The sequence below is a fragment of the Salvelinus alpinus genome, chromosome 5 (genome assembly GCF_045679555.1).
Source record: "Salvelinus alpinus chromosome 5, SLU_Salpinus.1, whole genome shotgun sequence".
Lineage (NCBI taxonomy): Eukaryota > Metazoa > Chordata > Actinopteri > Salmoniformes > Salmonidae > Salvelinus > Salvelinus alpinus.
In genome coordinates this window covers 8,414,205-8,433,998 of record NC_092090.1, presented here as the reverse complement: position 1 = coordinate 8,433,998, position 19,794 = coordinate 8,414,205, and positions in this window count along the sequence as shown.

Sequence of the window (19,794 nt, the reverse complement as noted above, 5' to 3'; positions counted from 1 at the left end):
AGTAGGATGAGGGTGAGGACCTGAGGACCTGCTAACAAGAGGTCTGGGAACAGGTCTCTACCTACATATCTCTTAATGAGGACCTGCTAACAAGAGGTCTGGGAAGAGGTCTCTACCTACATATCTCTTAATGAGGACCTGCTAACAAGAGGTCTGGGAACAGGTCTCTACCTACATATCTCTTAATGAGGACCTGCTAACAAGAGGTCTGGGAAGAGTTCTCTACCGCCATATCTCTTAATGAGGACCTGCTCACAAGAGGTCTGGGAAGAGGTCTCTACCTACATATCTCTTAATGAGGACCTGCTAACAAGAGGTCTGGGAACAGGTCTCTACCTACACATCTCTTAATGAGGACCTGCTCACAAGAGAACAAGACGTCTGGGAAGAGGTCTCTACCACCATATCTCTTAATGAGGACCTACGTTGCTTTTATAACCACAGCGGGAGGGTTGTCCTGCATCTTTGTGAGGATTTGGTTTCCTATGGTTACCATGGCAGCAAGACACTCTGTTACCTCATGCTCCGTTATGATGTCAGCAGGTGACTGTGGTCCAGAATGACACCCTAGTTTCTGTAGTCCACAAGCTCTGTTCCAAAGCAGTGCACTTTAAAATGTAAGTAGGGTGCCATTTCAGATATATACAATACACTGAACTGTGTTCATAATGTCCAGTACATCACTGTGTTCATAATGTCCAGAACAGTAGACTGTGTTCATAATGTCCAGTACAGTAGACTGTGTTCATAATGTCCAATACAGTAGACTGTGTTCATAATGACCAGTACAGTAGACTGTGTTCATAATGTCCAGTACAGTAGACTGTGTTCATAATGTCCACTACATCACTGTGTTCATAATGCCCACTACAGTAGACTGTGTTCATAATGTCCAATACAGTAGACTGTGTTCATAATGTCCACTACAGTAGACTGTGTTCATAATGTCCAGTACAGTAGACTGTGTTCATAATGTCCAGTACAGTAGACTGTGTTCATAATGTCCAGTACAGTAGACTGTGTTCATAATGTCCAATACAGTAGACTGTGTTCATAATGTCCACTACAGTAGACTGTGTTCATAATGTCCACTACATCACTGTGTTCATAATGTCCACTACAGTAGACTGTGTTCATAATGTCCACTACAGTAGACTGTGTTCATAATGTCCACTACAGTAGACTGTGTTCATAATGTCCAGTACAGTAGACTGTGTTCATAATGTCCAGTACATCACTGTGTTCATAATGTCCAATACAGTAGACTGTGTTCATAATGTCCACTACATCACTGTGTTCATAATGTCCAGTACATCACTGTGTTCATAATGTCCACTACAGTAGACTGTGTTCATAATGTCCACTACATCACTGTGTTCATAATGTCCAGTACATCACTGTGTTCATAATGACCAGTACAGTAGACTGTGTTCATAATGTCCAATACAGTAGACTGTGTTCATAATGTCCACTACATCACTGTGTTCATAATGTCCAGTACATCACTGTGTTCATAATGTCCACTACAGTAGACTGTGTTCATAATGTCCACTACATCACTGTGTTCATAATGTCCAGTACAGTAGACTGTGTTCATAATGTCCAATACAGTAGACTGTGTTCATAATGTCCAGTACAGTAGACTGTGTTCATAATGTCCACTACATCACTGTGTTCATAATGTCCAGTACATCACTGTGTTCATAATGTCCACTACAGTAGACTGTGTTCATAATGTCCACTACATCACTGTGTTCATAATGTCCAGTACATCACTGTGTTCATAATGTCCAATACAGTAGACTGTGTTCATAATGTCCAATACAGTAGACTGTGTTCATAATGTCCACTACATCACTGTGTTCATAATGTCCAGTACAGTAGACTGTGTTCATAATGTCCACTACAGTAGACTGAGTTCATAATGTCCAATACAGTAGACTGTGTTCATAATGTCCACTACATCACTGTGTTCATAATGTCCAATACAGTAGACTGTGTTCATAATGTCCAATACAGTAGACTGTGTTCATAATGTCCACTACAGTAGACTGTGTTCATAATGTCCAGTACAGTAGACTGTGTTCATAATGTCCACTACATCACTGTGTTCATAATGTCCACTACATCACTGTGTTCATAATGTCCAATACAGTAGACTGTGTTCATAATGTCCACTACATCACTGTGTTCATAATGTCCACTACATCACTGTGTTCATATCTGTCAACGAGGGCCTCTGAAGTCCGAACGGTCACATGATAATTCCTCTGAGCTCTATTCGAGGAATCCTGTAGGAATGTTACAGTCCTCCACCTTGTTAGTTTTGGTTGTCTTGATCCTTGTTTGATCACACAAGATGTAGAAACACTGCTGCAGGCAGAAATATGTGGCTGGAAGTTTCCATTCGAAGCAGAAATATGTCTCCTACTGTACTGTTAAGTGTCGTCTCTGAGACCAAGTAGTCTACGGGCTAAGCTAACATTCTGTAGCTCTAGTACAAATATGGGGAATACACAGTATATCTGAGGTGATTCTTATTGAATGGTACATTATCCACTAGCATTACCACCCGCCCTCTTTAGAGTGGTAGAATGATATCCAATCAGGGTTGAATCTCTGATTAATTGATTAGTTGATCACCCTGTGTGTCTCTGTACTGCCCTGTAACCATACCAACAGAACCTGCCTTCTAAAAAGGGGGGAACGTGGTGTTTAAGCTCATCGTCAGTTTGCTGTAAAGAGTAGTGTCACGGTAACGCTGTTTGTGTTCGCCTGATGTCATCACACCGGTGGCTTTACCTGTAACTGCTTTATAAAGGTGAACCCTCTTTAGAGTCTAAATGATTGTCTTCTGTAATATTGACCAATATTTGTCCCAGTATGTATATACCACAGCTATGCTGCCATGGAACCATAATGTGTATACAACGTCTCAATGAAACTCAGTCACTATGTTGAGGTAACCCAGCTGTACAGTTCCCTGCAAACATTCATGTCCAGAATGACAGACATGTACAGCTGTTCCTGGTCTGACGTGTCTCTCTGCTTACATCTACCTTTTTGTATGAGGTTATTTTTTACTCCCTAGAAGATGATTATTTTGTGATGACTATTGTCCTATGCAAATATGAACAAAAATTAACAGGATTATACGATATAATGTTATGTTGTCTTAACTTGTATGCATGGGTTTGTGAAGTTTACATTTGGTAAATTAAATTCATAAATTAGCATTTTTTTTTATGTTTACGTGTCTTTTTTTTGGACATTAGCTTAAATATGATAAATAATCATTTTAATGTTGTCAGTGTCTTTTTCTGGATGATAGTTTAATTTGCACAGTAATTCATAGCCACATACAGCTCCCACTATATGCCCGCTCACGCCGGTTTCATCACCCTGACAACAGACAACTATGGCTGGGTACCAAATGGCTCCCTAATCATTACTATGGGCCCTGTAGTAGTGCTCAATGGAGGGAATAGGGTGCCATTTGGGACGCAATGAGAGTTATCTGTATGGTAACCTGGCTGCCAGTCATGATAAGATATACCTGGGCTCTTCTTACAGTATATCACTAGGTCACATGATAGGACCCAGCATACCTGGGCTCTTCTTACAGTATATCATTAGGTCACATGATAGGACACACCTGGGCTCTTCTTACAGTATATAACTAGGTCACATGATAGGACACACCTGGGCTCTTCTTACAGTATATAACTAGGTCACATGATAGGACCCAGCATACCTGGGCTCTTCTTACAGTATATCACTAGGTCACATGATAGGACATACCTGGGCTCTTCTTACAGTATATCACTAGGTCACATGATAGGACCCAGCATACCTGGGCCCTTCTTACAGTATATCACTAGGTCACATGATAGGACCCAGCATACCTGGGCTCTTCTTACAGTATATCACTAGGTCACATGATAGGACCCAGCATACCTGGGCCCTTCTTACAGTATATCACTAGGTCACATGATAGGACCCAGCATACCTGGGGTCTTCTTACAGTATATCACTGGGTCACATGATAGGACCCAGCATACCTGGGCCCCTCTTACAGTATATAACTAGGTCACATGATAGGACCCAGCATACCTGGGCTCTTCTTACAGTATATCACTAGGTCAGATGATAGGACCCAGCATACCTGGGCTCTTCTTACAGTATATAACTAGGTCACATGATAGGACCCAGCATACCTGGGCTCTTCTTACAGTATATCACTAGGTCACATGATAGGACCCAGCATACCTGGGCTCTTCTTACAGTATATCACTAGATCACATGATAGGACCCAGCATACCTGGGCTATTCTTACAGTATATCACTAGATCACATGATAGGACCCAGCATACCTGGGCTCTTCTTACAGTATATCAGATAGGACCCAGCATACCTGGGCTCTTCTTACAGTATATCACTAGGTCACATGATAGGACCCAGCATACCTGGGCTCTTCTTACAGTATATAACTAGGTCACATGATAGGACCCAGCATACCTGGGCTCTTCTTACAGTATATCACTAGGTCACATGATAGGACCCAGCATACCTGGGCTATTCTTACAGTATATCAATAGATCACATGATAGGACCCAGCATACCTGGGCTCTTCTTACAGTATATCAGATAGGACCCAGCATACCTGGGCTCTTCTTACAGTATATCACTAGGTCACATGATAGGACACACCTGGGCTCTTCTTACAGTATATCACTAGGTCACATGATAGGACACACCTTGGCTCTTCTTACAGTATATAACTAGGTCACATGATAGGACACACCTGGGCTCTTCTTACAGTATATAACTAGGTCACATGATAGGACACACCTGGGCTCTTCTTACAGTATATCACTAGGTCACATGATAGGACACACCTGGGATCTTATTACAGTATATAACTAGGTCACATGATAGGACACACCTGGGCACTTCTTACAGTATATCACTAGGTCACATGATAGGACACACCTGGGCTCTTCTTACAGTATATAACTAGGTCACATGATAGGACCCAGCATACCTGGGCTCTTATTACAGTATATAACTAGGTCACATGATGGGACACACCTGGGCTCTTCTTACAGTATATCACTAGGTCACATGATAGGACACACCTGGGCTCTTCTTACAGTATATCACTAGGTCACATGATAGGACACACCTGGGCTCTTCTTACAGTATATCACTAGGTCACATGATAGGACACACCTGGGCTCTTCTTACAGTATATCACTAGGTCACATGATAGGACACACCTGGGCTCTTCTTACAGTATATCACTAGGTCACATGATGGGACACACCTGGGCTCTTCTTACAGTATATCACTAGGTCACATGATAGGACCCAGCATACCTGGGCTCTTCTTACAGTATATCATTAGGTCACATGATAGGACCCAGCATACCTGGGCTCTTCTTACAGTATATCACTAGGTCACATGATAGGACCCAGCATACCTGGGCTCTTCTTACAGTATATAACTAGGTCACATGATAGGACCCAGCATACCTGGGCTCTTCTTACAGTATATAACTAGGTCACATGATAGGACCCAGCATACCTGGGCTCTTCTTACTGTATATCACTAGGTCACATGATAGGACCCAGCATACCTGGGCTCTTCTTACAGTATATCACTAGGTCACATGATAGGACCCAGCATACCTGGGCTCTTCTTACAGTATATCACTAGGTCACATGATAGGACCCAGCATACCTGGGCTCTTCTTACAGTATATCACTAGGTCACATGATAGGACCCAGCATACCTGGGATCTTATTACAGTATATCACTAGGTCACATGATAGGACCCAGCATACCTGGGCTCTTCTTACAGTATATCACTAGGTCACATGATAGGACCCAGCATACCTGGGGTCTTCTTACAGTATATCACTGGGTCACATGATAGGACCCAGCATACCTGGGCCCCTCTTACAGTATATAACTAGGTCACATGATAGGACCCAGCATACCTGGGCTCTTCTTACAGTATATCACTAGGTCAGATGATAGGACCCAGCATACCTGGGCTCTTCTTACAGTATATAACTAGGTCACATGATAGGACCCAGCATACCTGGGCTCTTCTTACAGTATATCACTAGGTCACATGATAGGACCCAGCATACCTGGGCTCTTCTTACAGTATATCACTAGATCACATGATAGGACCCAGCATACCTGGGCTATTCTTACAGTATATCACTAGATCACATGATAGGACCCAGCATACCTGGGCTCTTCTTACAGTATATCAGATAGGACCCAGCATACCTGGGCTCTTCTTACAGTATATCACTAGGTCACATGATAGGACCCAGCATACCTGGGCTCTTCTTACAGTATATAACTAGGTCACATGATAGGACCCAGCATACCTGGGCTCTTCTTACAGTATATCACTAGGTCACATGATAGGACCCAGCATACCTGGGCTATTCTTACAGTATATCAATAGATCACATGATAGGACCCAGCATACCTGGGCTCTTCTTACATTATATCAGATAGGACCCAGCATACCTGGGCTCTTCTTACAGTATATCACTAGGTCACATGATAGGACACACCTGGGCTCTTCTTACAGTATATCACTAGGTCACATGATAGGACACACCTTGGCTCTTCTTACAGTATATCACTAGGTCACATGATAGGACACACCTGGGCTCTTCTTACAGTATATAACTAGGTCACATGATAGGACACACCTGGGCTCTTCTTAAAGTATATCACTAGGTCACATGATAGGACACACCTGGGATCTTCTTACAGTATATAACTAGGTCACATGATAGGACACACCTGGGCTCTTATTACAGTATATCACTAGGTCACATGATAGGACACACCTGGGCTCTTCTTACAGTATATAACTAGGTCACATGATAGGACCCAGCATACCTGGGCTCTTCTTACAGTATATAACTAGGTCACATGATAGGACACACCTGGGCTCTTCTTACAGTATATCACTAGGTCACATGATAGGACACACCTGGGCTCTTCTTACAGTAAATCACTAGGTCACATGATAGGACACACCTGGGCTCTTATTACAGTATATCACTAGGTCACATGATAGGACACACCTGGGCTCTTATTACAGTATATCACTAGGTCACATGATAGGACACACCTGGGCTCTTCTTACAGTAAATCACTAGGTCACATGATGGGACACACCTGGGCTCTTCTTACAGTATATCACTAGGTCACATGATAGGACACACCTGGGCTCTTCTTACAGTATATCACTAGGTCACATGATAGGACCCAGCATACCTGGGCTCTTCTTACAGTATATCACTAGGTCACATGATGGGACACACCTGGGCTCTTATTACAGTATATAACTAGGTCACATGATGGGACACACCTGGGCTCTTCTTACAGTATATCACTAGGTCACATGATAGGACACACCTGGGCTCTTATTACAGTATATAACTAGGTCACATGATGGGACACACCTGGGCTCTTCTTACAGTATATCACTAGGTCACATGATGGGACACACCTGGGCTCTTCTTACAGTATATCACTAGGTCACATGATAGGACCCAGCATACCTGGGCTCTTCTTACAGTATATCACTAGGTCACATGATGGGACACACCTGGGCTCTTATTACAGTATATAACTAGGTCACATGATGGGACACACCTGGGCTCTTCTTACAGTATATCACTAGGTCACATGATAGGACACACCTGGGCTCTTCTTACAGTATATCACTAGGTCACATGATAGGACACACCTGGGCTCTTCTTACAGTATATAACTAGGTCACATGATAGGACACACCTGGGCTCTTCTTACAGTATATCACTAGGTCACATGATAGGACACACCTGGGCTCTTCTTACAGTATATCACTAGGTCACATGATAGGACACACCTGGGCTCTTCTTACAGTATATCACTAGGTCACATGATAGGACACACCTGGGCTCTTCTTACAGTATATCACTAGGTCACATGATAGGACACACCTGGGCTCTTCTTACAGTATATAACTAGGTCACATGATGGGACACACCTGGGCTCTTCTTACAGTATATCACTAGGTCACATGATAGGACACACCTGGGCTCTTCTTACAGTATATCACTAGGTCACATGATAGGACACACCTGGGCTCTTCTTACAGTATATCACTAGGTCACATGATAGGACACACCTGGGCTCTTCTTACAGTATATCACTAGGTCACATGATGGGACACACCTGGGCTCTTCTTACAGTATATCACTAGGTCACATGATAGGACCCAGCATACCTGGGCTCTTCTTACAGTATATCATTAGGTCACATGATAGGACCCAGCATACCTGGGCTCTTCTTACAGTATATCACTAGGTCACATGATAGGACCCAGCATACCTGGGCTCTTCTTACAGTATATAACTAGGTCACATGATAGGACCCAGCATACCTGGGGTCTTCTTACAGTATATAACTAGGTCACATGATAGGACCCAGCATACCTGGGCTCTTCTTACTGTATATCACTAGGTCACATGATAGGACCCAGCATACCTGGGCTCTTCTTACAGTATATCACTAGGTCACATGATAGGACCCAGCATACCTGGGCTCTTCTTACAGTATATCACTAGGTCACATGATAGGACCCAGCATACCTGGGCTCTTCTTACAGTATATCACTAGGTCACATGATAGGACCCAGCATACCTGGGCTCTTATTACAGTATATAACTAGGTCACATGATAGGACCCAGCATACCTGGGCTCTTATTACAGTATATCACTAGGTCACATGATGGGACACACCTGGGCCCTTCTTACAGTATATCACTAGGTCACATGATAGGACACACCTGGGCTCTTCTTACAGTATATCACTAGGTCACATGATAGGACACACCTGGGTTACTGTCTACATGACACCACCAGGAACAACTGGGCCCTGGTTACTGTCTACATGACACCACCAGGAACAACTGGGCCCTGGTTACTGGCTACATGACACCACCAGGAACAACTGGGCCCTGGTTACTGGCTACATGACATCAGCAGGAACAGCTGGGCCCTGGTTACTGTCTACATGACACCACCAGGAACAACTGGGCCCTGGTTACTGGCTACATGACACCACCAGGAACAACTGGGCCCTGGTTACTGGCTACATGACACCACCAGGAACAACTGGGCCCTGGTTACTGGCTACATGACACCACCAGGAACAACTGGGCCCTGGTTACTGTCTACATGACACCACCAGGAACAACTGGGCCCTGGTTACTGGCTACATGACACCACCAGGAACAACTGGGCCCTGGTTACTGGCTACATGACACCACCACCAACAACTGGGCCCTGGTTACTGTCTACATGACACCACCAGGAACAACTGGGCCCTGGTTACTGGCTACATGACACCACCAGGAACAACTGGGCCCTGGTTACTGGCTACATGACACCACCAGGAACAACTGGGCCCTGGTTACTGGCTACATGACATCAGCAGGAACAGCTGGGCCCTGGTTACTGGCTACATGACACCACCAGGAACAACTGGGCCATGGTTACTGTCTACATGACACCACCAGGAACAACTGGGCCCTGGTTACTGGCTACATGACACCACCAGGAACAACTGGGCCCTGGTTACTGTCTACATGACACCACCAGGAACAACTGGGCCTGGGTTACTGTCTACATGACACCACCAGGAACAACTGGGCCCTGGTTACTGTCTACATGACACCACCAGGAACAACTGGGCCCTGGTTACTGGCTACATGACACCACCAGGAACAACTGGGCCCTGGTTACTGTCTACATGACACCACCAGGAACAACTGGGCCCTGGTTACTGGCTACATGACACCACCAGGAACAACTGGGCCCTGGTTACTGTCTACATGACACCACCAGGAACAACTGGGCCCTGGTACTGGCTACATGACACCACCAGGAACAACTGGGCCCTGGTTACTGTCTACATGACACCACCAGGAACAACTGGGCCCTGGTTACTGTCTACATGACACCACCAGGAACAACTGGGCCCTGGTTACTGTCTACATGACACCACCAGGAACAACTGGGCCCTGGTTACTGTCTACATGACACCACCAGGAACAACTGGGCCCTGGTTACTGTCTACATGACACCACCAGGAACAACTGGGCCCTGGTTACTGGCTACAACTACAACTAGAGCCTGGAGTTTCTCCCGGGGAAGAAAAGTCAACCGATAGTTCTGACTATGAAGTTGATCCTCCATGCCACATTGGCAGTTCATCGTCATGTCTAGTTACTGGCATAGAGCGGGAATATATTATATCTGAATGATACTGGGGGCAAGGCAACCTGCCAATGTCACTCTGAAAGAAGTCTGTGTCCTCCTCTGTCAAAACCGGGAAATCTTTCTGCTATCACAGCAAAGCGGTCAGATTTAATTAACGGAGCATTGGGTTGCAGGGAGAGGTGGCGGTGACGGAAGAGAGCTGGCAGGGACGGAAGGAAGGTGTTGGAATCATTATGTTAATACACTGTTTAATACTCAGGTAATAATGCTCACCTCTACGTTCGTGGCGTTAGACTGCATGGTTGGTCATGGATGTATTGACAGCACTGTTAGATTGGATGATTGGTCATGGATGTACTGAGAGTAGTGTTAGATTGGATGGTTGGTCATGGATGTATTGACAGTAGTGTTAGATTGGATGGTTGGTCATGGATGTATTGACAGTAGTGTTAGATTGGATGGTTGGTCAAGGATGTATTGACAGTAGTGTTAGATTGGATGGTTGGTCATGGATGTATTGACAGTAGTGTTAGATTGGATGGTTGGTCATGGATGTATTGACAGTAGTGTTAGATTGGATGATTGGTCATGGATGTACTGAGAGTAGTGTTAGATTGGATGGTTGGTCATGGATGTATTGACAGTAGTGTTAGATTGGATGGTTGATCATGGATGTATTGACAGTAGTGTTAGATTGGATGGTTGGTCATGGATGTATTGACAGTAGTGTTAGATTGGATGGTTGGTCATGGATGTATTGACAGTAGTGTTAGATTGGATGGTTGGTCATGGATGTATTGACAGTAGTGTTAGATTGGATGGTTGGTCATGGATGTATTGACAGTAGTGTTAGATTGGATGGTTGGTCATGGATGTATTGACAGTAGTGTTAGAACTGAGAGTATTGACACACTCCCACAGTGTACAGACTGACTAGAGAACTGAGAGTATTGACACACTCCCACAGTGTGCAGACTGACTAGAGAACTGAGAGTATTGACACACTCCCACAGTGTACAGACTGACTAGAGAACTGAGAGTATTGACACACTCCCACAGTGTGCAGACTGACTAGAGAACTGAGAGTATTGACACACTCCCACAGTGTACAGACTGACTAGAGAACTGAGAGTATTGACACACTCCCACAGTGTGCAGACTGACTAGAGAACTGAGAGTATTGACACACTCCCACAGTGTGCTGACTGGCTAGAGAACTGAGAGTATTGACACACTCCCACAGTGTACAGACTGACTAGAGAACTGAGAGTATTGACACACTCCCACAGTGTACAGACTGACTAGAGAACTGAGTGTATTGACACACTCCCACAGTGTACAGACTGACTAGAGAACTGAGAGTATTGACACACTCCCACAGTGTACAGACTGACTAGAGAACTGAGTGTATTGACACACTCCCACAGTGTACAGACTGACTAGAGAACTGAGTGTATTGACACACTCCCACAGTGTGCTGACTGACTAGAGAACTGAGTGTATTGACACACTCCCACAGTGTACAGACTGACTAGAGAACTGAGTGTACTGGGAACAGAGGCTGGTACATAGGAGATCAAACTCACTGTGGGGCTGCATCCCAAACCGATTCCCTTTATAGTGCACTACTTCTGACCATGGGACCTGGTAAAAAGTAGTGCACTATAAAGGGAATAGGGTGCCATTTGGAACACATCCCCTGAAGTACAAACGTCTCTTATTAATTCAACAGAGACACGGCGATATAATACTAATCTTCTAATTCCATTTTCTATATGTACTTTCCAATTCCCTGTCACGGCAAGGTTACCCTAATCACCCCTCTATCTCTTTCTAGGAACCGATAAGGGATTATTGGTAAAAAGCCTGTGTTGAAATCAGGGTTTCGTTAGATAAATATTTACTATAGCGTACAAGTGAGGGCAGTGCATTTTCTATTCAGGTCACACTGATTGGGGTATCCATGCCAAGGTCTCTGTGAGAGAGGGGCCAGAGAGGATTGGAGGACTGGGCACATTCTCACCAGTGTTCACATGAGGGCACATAACAACTCATGAGGGCACATAACAACTCCTAAGGGCACATAACAACTCATAAAGGGCACATAACAACTCCTAAGGGCACATAACAACTCATAAGGGCACATAACAACTTATAAAGGACACATAACAACTCATAAGGGCACATAACAACTTATAAAGGACACATAACAACTCATGAGGACACATAACAACTCCTAAGGGCACATAACAACTCATAAGGGCACATAACAACTCATAAAGGACACATAACAACTCATAAGGGCACATAACAACTCATGAGGGCACATAACAACTCATAAGGGCACATAACAACTCATGAGGACACATAACAACTCATAAGGGCACAGTTCCACTGGATATCATAAGGTGAATGCACCAATTTGTAAGTCGCTCTGGATAAGAGCGTCTGCTAAATGACTTAAATGTAAATGTAAATAACAACTCATGAGGACACATAACAACTCATGAGGACACATAACAACTCATAAGGGCACACAACTCATAAGGGCACACAACAACTCATGAGGACACATAACAACTCATGAGGGCACATAACAACTCATAAAGAACACATAACAACTCATAAAGGACACATAGCAACTCATAAGGACACATAACAACTCATGAGGACACATAACAACTCATAAGGACACATAACAACTCATGAGGACACATAACAACTCATGAGGACACATAACAACTCATGAGGACACATAACAACTCATAAAGGACACATAACAACTCATAAGGGCACATAACAACTCATAAGGGCACATAACAACTCCTAAGGGTACATAACAACTCATAAGGGCACATAACACCTCATAAAGGACACATAACAACTCATAAGGACACATAACAACTCCTAAGGGCACATAACAACTCATAAGGGCACATAACAACTCATGAGGACACATAACAACTCATGAGGACACATAACAACTCCTAAGGGCACATAACAACTCATAAGGGCACATAACAACTCATGAGGACACATAACAACTCATGAGGACACATAACAACTCATAAGGGCACATAACAACTCCTAAGGGCACATAACAACTCATAAGGGCACATAACAACTCATGAGGACACATAACAACTCATGAGGACACATAACAACTCCTAAGGGCACATAACAACTCATAAGGGCACATAACAACTTATAAAGGACACATAACAACTCATAAGGGCACATAACAACTCATGAGGACACATAACAACTCATAAGGGCACATAACAACTCATGAGGACACATAACAACTCATGAGGACACATAACAACTCATGAGGACACATAACAACTCATGAGGACACATAACAACTCATGAGGACACATAACAACTCATAAGGGCACATAACAACTCATGAGGACACATAACAACTCATGAGGACACATAACAACTCATGAGGACACATAACAACTCATGAGGACACATAACAACTCATGAGGACACATAACAACTCATAAAGGGCACATAACAACTCATAAGGGCACATAACAACTCATGAGGGCACATAACAACTCATAAGGGCACATAACAACTCATGAGGACACATAACAACTCCTAAGGGCATATAACAACTCATGAGGACACATAACAACTCATAAGGGCACATAACAACTCATAAGGGCACATAACAACTCATAAGGGCACATAACAACTCATGAGGGCACATAACAACTCATAAGGGCACATAACAACTCATGAGGACACATAACAACTCCTAAGGGCACATAACAACTCATGAGGACACATAACAACTCCTAAGGGCACATAACAACTCATAAGGGCACATAGCAACTCATAAGGGCACATAACAACTCATAAAGGGCACATAACAACTCATAAGGGCACATAACAACTCATAAGGGCACATAACAACTCATAAGGGCACATAACAACTCATAAGGGCACATAACAACTCATGAGGACACATAACAACTCATGAGGACACATAACAACTCATGAGGACACATAACAACTCATGAGGACACATAACAACTCATGAGGACACATAACAACTCATGAGGACACATAACAACTCATGAGGGCACATAACAACTCATAAGGGCACATAACAACTCATGAGGACACATAACAACTCATGAGGACACATAACAACTCATGAGGACACATAACAACTCATGAGGACACATAACAACTCATGAGGACACATAACAACTCATGAAGACACATAACAACTCATGAGGACACATAACAACTCATGAGGACACATAACAACTCATGAGGGCACATAACAACTCATGGGGAAAATGGTTCCATTTGGGACACAGCCAAGAAGTCATAAGGATACATGAGGACGCATAAGAAGTCATAAGGATACATGAGGACGCATAAGAAGTCATAAGGATACATGAGGACGCATAAGAAGTCATAAGGATAACTAATAACAACCAGACATTGACACATTGGACTCCTTACGTTTCTCCCTGCGTCATTTCACCTGAAAATGGACGTTTCACTTCCTTTTATTTCATCCCTCACTTTTTAACCACTTCTGCTTTAATTCTCTCACTATTTAGGGTAATTCCTGTCATCTGGTTTGCTTAATATAAGACATTTGAAATGATTTATACTTTTATTTTTTACTTTCGATACTTAAATAATATTTAAAACCAAAATACTTTAAAACTTTTACTCAAATAGTATTTTACCGGGTTACTTTCACTTTTACTTCAGTCATTTTCTATAAAGGTATATTTACTTTCACTCAAGTACGACAATTAGGTACTTTTTCCACCACTGAGTAGTCCACTATGGTGGGATTGTTCAGTGCATAAGACATGGCCAGTTGTGATACAGGCTGGAATCGAACCAGGGTCTGTAGTGACACCTCTAACCCTGAGATGCAGTGCCTTAGACCACTGCGCCACTCTGGAGCCACTCAATAGTAGTGCTAACTACTTAGCTAGCTAGTGTTAGTGTGCAGTGGAGAATGAAGAGTTTTCCCTTTAAAAAACCGCCTCAAGGCAGCAGTAGTGCTAACTACTTAGCTAGCTAGTGTTAGTGTGCAGTGGAGAATGAAACCCATTGTTGAGGAAGGTTCCTGTTACAGTCCTGTGTTATTGTACTGATCAGAGGTTAGAGAACGAGGTCACATGGGTTTAAACCACAGTCAGGGCCACGTGAGGCAACAGGTCAGAGAGCTGGGTCAGCGTCTGAAATGGCACCTTATTCCCATAGGGCTCTGGTCAAAAGTAGTGCACTATATAGGGAATAGGGTGCCATAGGGCTCTGGTCAAAAGTAGTGCACTAAATAGGGAATAGGGTGCCATTGGGGACACATACCTGGGTCTGTGAGCTTGGTGGAATAAAGCCTCATGGTAAAGACTGGGACTTTCTGTCTGGGTAACCCTTTAGGACAAATGGTCACGAGAATGGAGGAAGTGAGCAGTATAGGCACTTCCTGTCTGGGTAACCCTTTAGGACAAATGGTCACGAGAATGGAGGAAGTGAGCAGTATAGGCACTTCCTGTCTGGGTAACCCTTTAGGAGAAATGGCCATGAGAATTCAGCAATGGAGCAGTATGGGGACTTCCTGTCTGGGTAAACCCCCTGCTCCATTCCTCCATATTAATGCCCATGATTTTTGAACGAGATGCTCGACCAACACGTGTCCACATACTTTTGTCCACGTAGTGATATTTCTCCTTGGGAGATCTACTGCTTAGTAAATATTGTTTTACATCGAGGTTTACAGCCTCTGGGCCATCCGAGGTTCTCCTGCTACTTTGAAAAGAGAAGCAGAACTCCTGTAACTGATGTCGGCTAAGTGGGAGAGCTAGGCTAGAGATAACTGGACCTGAGGGAAAGAGAGGTACTAGGGTGGTACTGGGGTGGTACTGGGGTGAGGTGGTACTAGGGTGGTACTAGGGTGGTACTGGTGTGAGGTGGTACTAGGGTAATACTGGTGTGGTACTAAGGTGGTACTAGGGTGATACTAGGGTAATACTGGTGTGGTACTAGGGTGATACTAGGGTGGTACTAGGGTAATACTGGTGTGGTACTAGGGTGATACTAGGGTAATACTGGTGTGGTACTAGGGTGGTACTAGGGTGGTACTAGGGTAATACTGGTGTGGTACTAGGGTGGTACTAGGGTGGTACTAAGGTGGTACTAGGGTGGTACTAAGGTGGTACTAGGGTAGTACTAGGGTGGTACTAAGGTGGTACTAAGGTGGTACTAGGGTGGTACTAGGGTGGGATAGGCCTGAGGGGGAGATACGTACTGGGGTTGTACTACAGTGAGGTTGATAAATTCCAGTAACATTCCCAAAATTCCCAGAAGTCCTGGTAGGAATATTCCTGGAATTTAGGAGGGAATACGCAGGAACACCGGTAACCCCCCCAACCAGAATGTCTGTCAAACCTGGGAAAGACATTTGCTGGAATGTTGTTGCCCTAGTTGGTTCTGGTGATATTTTCCACACAGAAACATTTTACAGTATTCAAACATTTCCCAAAAGTGGAAAAACAACAGAGGCAGAAACGTGAGACAGGTATAAATGATTGTTATTATAATTGTTTAAGTTATGAACACATCCCACTGCAATGGGCTATATGAACCACACACTACCTCTCAACAAGGTAAGACACAAACTAACTCTGCACATGACCTCATCCACTCACTGGTAGGTATTGGTGCTGCACAGCACCTCATCCACTCACTGGTAGGTATTGGTGCTGCACAGCACCTCATCCACTCATTGGTAGGTATTGGTGATGCACATCACCTCATCCACTCACTGGTAGGTATTGGTGATGCACATCACCTCATCCACTCACTGGTAGGTATTGGTGCTGCACATCACCTCATCCACTCACTGGTAGGTATTGGTGATGCACAGCACCTCATCCACTCACTGGTAGGTATTGGTGATGCACATCACCTCATCCACTCACTGGTAGGTATTGGTGATGCACATCACCTCATCCACTCACTGGTAGGTATTGGTGATGCACAGCACCTCATCCACTCACTGGTAGGTATTGGTGATGCACAGCACCTCATCCACTCACTGGTAGGTATTGGTGATGCTCATCACCTCATCCACTCACTGGTAGGTATTGGTGATGCACAGCACCTCATCCACTCACTGGTAGGTATTGGTGATGCACAGCACCTCATCCACTCACTGGTAGGTATTGGTGATGCTCATCACCTCATCCACTCACTGGTAGGATTGGTGATGCACAGCACCTCATCCACTCACTGGTAGGTATTGGTGATGCTCATCACCTCATCCACTCACTGGTAGGTAGTGGTGCTGCACAGCACCTCATCCACTCACTGGTACAGTAGGTTAAGCATTGTTTCTTGCCTTATTTAAATATCACAACAGTGCTTTCTTTGAATAAAGGTTTGGATCGTCCAATTTTCAAAGGTCTCTATCGTTGTTATTGCAATGTAGGGCAAACTAGGACACACTAAAAAAAAAGTAACATTTGGCTTCATTGACACGTACCCCCATATAGACATTGTACTGAAACACAGCTGATTGGCTGAAACAATAGGTGGTCGTCTATACCAGTGGTTCCCAAACTGTGGGCCCCCCCGCCCCCCCCAACCCTTTTTGAGTCACTCAAATATCACATGAATCCACATTAGACATGACAAAATTGTAAAATAATTGTGAGAAAATGAGCATTTAAACGGCAACATTTTCCTTGTCATATGACAACATGTGTAGAACTGCAGGAAATAAGCTTTTAAACCTGCTAAATTCTCTCCGCCAACAAGCGGGGTGTCAACAGTTTGCGTCATGAACAGTGCTTGTGCCCATAGGGGGGGGGGGGGGGGGGGTACGGGACGGGGGGGCGTGGGATGGGGGGGGACGGTACAGGATGTTACCCAACGCTGGAGAGGGGGGCTCCGAGTGAAAACGTTTGGGAACCCCTGATCTATACCGACAACAGAACACAAGGACAATTTATTATTATTGCAAATCAAAGACGTGAAAGTCGATGCCAAACCATTGTTGACAACCGCTAAACCCACGAATAGGACAACTGAGGTATTTCAGATTAGACTCAGACACACACACACACAGGGACACGCGCAAGTGCGCTCACACACACACACACACCCTGCCATCTTGCTCTGCATATACATACAATGTGACCATTATGTAGAGAGGAAGAAACTGTACCATATGCTATCCCTTACTGTTGACACTGTTTAATCCATAGGACTCTGGATGGATGGCTTATAACCGTTACTGTTGACACTGTTTATCCCATAGGACTCTGGATGGATGGGTTCTAACCGTTACTGTTGACACTGTTTAATCCATAGGACTCTGGATGGATGGGTTCTAACCGTTACTGTTGACACTGTTTATCCCATAGGACTCTGGATGGATGGGTTCTAACCGTTACTGTTGACACTGTTTATTCCATAGGACTCTGGATGGATGGGTTATAACCGTTACTGTTGACACTGTTTAATCCATAGGACTCTGGATGGATGGGTTCTAACCGTTACTGTTGACACTGTTTAATCCATAGGACTCTGGATGGATGGGTTCTAACCGTTACTGTTGACACTGTTTATTCCATAGGACTCTGGATGGATGGGTTATAACCGTTACTGTTGACACTGTTTATTCCATAGGACTCTGGGTGGATGGCTTCTAACCGTTACTGTTTATTCCATAGGACTCTGAATAGATGGGTTCTGTTTGGGTGACAAGACACCAGGTCCCATATTCATTAAGCCTCCCAGAGTAGGAGTGCTGTTCTCAGATCCACTTTGTTAAGACTATAATGAATGGACTAGGGGGGCGGGGGGGACCGGATCCTAGATGAGTATTGCTCCTCTGGGACGCTGTATGAATACAGGTCCCCTGAATCTCAACAGTATGTCTTTTAACCCCAAAACTATAGGACAACATAATGCCATGGTAGGGACAGACAAATAACCACTGTGGAAGTACAACATAGTATTAATGAATATATGTTGTACAACATAGTATTAATGAATATATGTTGTGCTTTTACATATGAATTAAAAAGAACGATTCAATATATCACCGTCATCACGCGATGGGACCTCTGATGACTCGTGACTAACCAGGAACTAGAAATATCCCCTTCACATTTAAAACGTTTGGTGTTAACTACGTGTTACAGTTTTGTCGGCAATATGCAGCCCGGTGGACCAACCATGACGGGTGTAACACGCCTGCAGTCTCATAAATGAGGTGATCTTGAAGGATGTTGCTATATCGACGATCTATCAACCCGTTTAAAAACCAACAGCCCTTTCAATGTCAGATTGATTGAAACAATCATGACAATACTATAGGTCATTTTCCCCTTGATATGACGTAGGACCAATGACTCCCTTCGACCAACAGACGGTTCACTTTCAGCCCCCCCCCTCCCACCCAATGTCCGTGCACTTAAAGTAACTTACCAA